The sequence below is a fragment of the Lactuca sativa genome, chromosome 6 (assembly GCF_002870075.4).
Source record: "Lactuca sativa cultivar Salinas chromosome 6, Lsat_Salinas_v11, whole genome shotgun sequence".
NCBI classification, from domain to species: domain Eukaryota; kingdom Viridiplantae; phylum Streptophyta; class Magnoliopsida; order Asterales; family Asteraceae; genus Lactuca; species Lactuca sativa.
The window spans coordinates 29,666,881-29,670,967 of NC_056628.2; positions in this window are offsets into that span (position 1 = coordinate 29,666,881).

Below are 4,087 nucleotides of genomic sequence, written 5' to 3' on the forward strand. Positions count from 1 at the left end.
CACTTCCATTCCGGTATCTCTGGTTGTTGGAGGAGTCCTGATGGCTTTTGATATTTGACCTTGACCTTCGCGCAAGTAAGGCACTTACTCACAAAGGTAGTGATCTCCGCTTTCATGTTAGGCCACTAGTATAGTTTTTTGAGATCCAGATACATCTTATCTGAACCTGGGTGGACGGAGTAGCGAGTGTTGTGTGCTTCCCTCATGACCAAGTCTCTGAAACCTCCATGGCGCGGAGTCCAAATTCAGTCCATGAAGTAGTAGGCTCCGTCACCCTTGACCTCCAAACTTTTATCCATTCCTCGTAGGGACTCTCCCGTCACATTCTCAGGCTTTAAGGCTTCCAGCTGAGCCTCCTTGATTTGTGCGGATAGATGCGAGTGGATAGTCATTGTTAATGACTTGGTTCTCCGACCAGAATACTCCTTCCTACTCAGAGCGTCTGCTACCACGTTGGCTTTCCCTGGGTGGTATCGGATTTCGCAATCGTAATCGTTGAGTAGCTCGACCCATCGGCGCCGCCTCATGTTGAGTTTCTTCTGGTTCAGTATGTGTTGGAGGCTTTTGTGATCAGTGTACACCACACTCTTCGTCCCATACAAGTAGTGTCTCCAGATTTTTAGTGCGAAGATGACCGCTCCTAAATCGAGGTCGTGAGTAGTGTAGATCACCTCATGTGTCTTTAGCTGTCTTGAGGCATAGGCGATGACCTTAACTCGTTGCATCAAGACACAACCGAGCCCCTGATTTGATGTATCACAGTATACAACAAAATCTTATGTCCCTTCGAGAAGGGATAATACCGGTGCGGTGCATAGGGCTCGTTTCATGGTCTGGAATGCATTCTCCTGTTTCTCTTCCCAGTTGAATGATACACCCTTCTGTGTCAACATGGTGAGAGGCTTCGCAATCCGAGAGAAGTTTTGGATGAATCTACGGTAGTAGCCAGTGAGGCCTAGAAATTGGCGAATTTCTGTAGGCGTCTTCGGTGCTGACCAGTTCTCAATAGCTTTAATTTTGGAGGGATCCACGTGGATTCCGTCTTCACTAACCACGTGTCCTAAGAATTCAACTCTTCGGATCCAAAATTCGCACATAGAGAACTTCGCATATAACTTCTCAGATCGCAGCGTTTCCAGGACTCGTCGTAAATGATCCCTGTGTTCTTCCTCGCTCCGAGAGTAGACGAGTATATCATCAATAAAGACGATGACGAACTGATCTAGATATGGACAACACACCCTATTCATCAAGTCCATGAATACTGCGGGGGCGTTAGTCAGTCCAAAGGGCATCACTACGAACTTGAAGTGCCCGTAACGGGTTCGGAAGGCTGTCTTCGGAACATCTTCCTCAAGCACCCGTAACTGGTGATACCCGGATCTAAGATCAATCTTGGAGAAGTAACTTGCTCCTTGCAGTTGGTCGAATAGGTCGTCGATACGAGGGAGAGGGTAGCGATTTTTGACCGTGAGTTTATTGAGTTCCCTATAATCGATGCACATCCGAAACGATGCATCCTTCTTCTTCACGAACAAGACCGGAGCTCCCCAAGGTGAGAAGCTCGGTCTTATAAAACCCTTGTTGAGCAGTTCGTTGAGTTGACCGGATAGTTCTTGCATTTCGGTAGGCGCTAGACGATAGGGCGACTTCGCTACGGGAGTAGCTCCTGGGACTAGGTCGATTCTGAACTCAACCTGACGTTTGGGAGGTAGACCTAGAAGATCCTCTGGGAAAACATCAGGGAATTCGCATACAAAGGGAATGTCCTTTGGATCTTTCGATTTCTAGCTAGTGTCAACAACGTGAGCAAGAAAGGCGCGAAATTCCTTGCGCAAGTATTTCTGAGCCTGAATACTGGAGATGATACGAAGGCTCGTACTGGGTTTATCTCCATAGATCAATAGGGTTTCGTGATTTGGAAGATTCAGGCGAATGGCTTTGTCGGAGCATAGGATATCGGCGCGATGAAGACTTAACCAGTCCATACCAACAATGACATCGAAAATTTTGATTGAGACTGGTATAAGATCGATTGGAAATGGGTGATCGTCTAACGTGAGTGTACAACCTATGTAGATTTCGTTAGAGCTTTCAGTCTTCCCGTTAGCCATTTCTACGACGAATGTTTCTTTTAGTGGTTGGGGAGTTTGTTTGAGTAAGTGTTTAAAGTTTTGATTTATGAAGCTTCTTTCTGCACCACTATCGAATAAGACACAGACATAAGATTTGTTGAGAAGAAACGTACCCGTGACCACTGTGGGATCCGCTACCGCTTCATTGTGACCGATATCGAGTAACCTTCCAGTTCCCCCAACATTTGTAGCCTTCAGACAGTTCTTCTTAAAATGATCAGCTTCACCGCAGCCATAACACGTCGGGGTCACTCCCGAACCGGGAACTTGCGAGATAGGTTTGGGAGGGGCCTTGCAAAATCGGACAGTATGGCCTTTCCAGCCGCAGTTGGAGCACTGCAATTCACGGCAGGGGCCGTGGTTGTGGAAAGGACATTTGGGACATTTGGGCAGATTCCCACTATAAGCTTTTGGCGGGGCAGGTGCGGCTGGAGTGGTGGCAGCATGGACCGCCACAATTTGTTGGTCCCTGGAGGAGGTTTGAGTTTTCTTGCCTTTCTTCTTATCCATACGCTTCCTCTTTCTGTCAGATGGATCTGGTGGTGCAGTGGTAGTGGGGGTCGCTGTTGCTGGAGTGGAAGAGACTTCATGGTTGATCAGACTCTGGGCCAATTCCTTGGCGCTGTCGAAGGTGGTAGGGCGTGAGGCTAGAACATTTCCTCGATACGGGGCACTAAACCCCAGATGTACCGTTCAATCTTCTTGCTCTCTGACGGGATCATATTGGGACACGTAGCCGCCAAGTCGTAGAACCTGGCCGTGTATGCTATAATGTCGGTCCCCACCATCTTGAGGTTCCAGAGTTCCTCCTCAAGTTTCTGGATTTTGCCCCTAGGGCAGTATTCCTTCCTCATAAGATCCTTTAAAGTGTCCCAGCCCATGACATTGGCTGAAACCAAGGAGAGTGCACTGACATGGCCGTTCCATCATGTCAGGGCCCTGTTGGTGAGGATGGCAGTAGCGAAATTGATTTTGCTCTCTTCGGGGCAAGAGCACATTTCAAACACAGCTTCGGTTCTTTCAAACCATTGGGATAACGCTAGAATTCCTTCGGTACCATCGAAGAAGGTAGGTTTACAGTTCATGAAGTCCTTATAAGTGCATCCCTGCACTCGTTGATGGACTTCACCAAACCTGGAGTTACCACCGCTTGCGTCTCCGGAGTTCATTTGGGCCATGGCTGCTGTCACAGCCGCGGTCACAGCTGTTTGGAACAACACTGGATCGAACTGCGGAGGAGGAGGTGGCGGAGGAGGGGTTTGAGTTGCTGGTCTTCCTCTGCTTGGACGCTTTTGTGGAGGCATTTTTCACTGGAAGATCATAGAAATGATAGCAATAGTAAGAGTCTAGTGCAAATGTGAATAGAGTGTTTCATGGATTAAATCAACATAACCCAAGATCAGAATGAGAGTCATAGCAATAGAGTAATCAACTGCCAATATACTGGTATTAATAATGTAACACAAGTTCATGAAAATTGACCTAACAGTAGGTCTTACATCAAACCATAAAGAAAATGTTGGCAGTTTAGAGGTCGAGTTAGAGTATTTTTAAGCTAGGAATGTTTACAGACAAGAGATCTACGGAACATAGAGAGGAAAGGCTAGTCCTTTAAACAAAAGAGTGAGGTACTAGGCGTCTTCTACTGGCGACGGTTACTTGTTGGGCGAACCCTCAGATCCGCTAGCTGACGCTTAACTTCTTGAAGGTGTCGATCATGAGTCCTTTGGCGTGCTCGGAGTTCCCTAACTTCGGCTCGGGATGCAGCCAGCTGATGCTGCAGAGCCTCGTTGGTCCTCCTTGTCTTGTCCATGGCTTCTTCGAGTTGGCGGATGCGAACCGTGTTGAGATTCGAGATGGCATCCACTTCTACAACTCGACCAATAGCTGCTTGACCCTGCTCGACATTCCTGGCAATCCTTCGGATCATGACGGGCAGAACCCGATCCGCT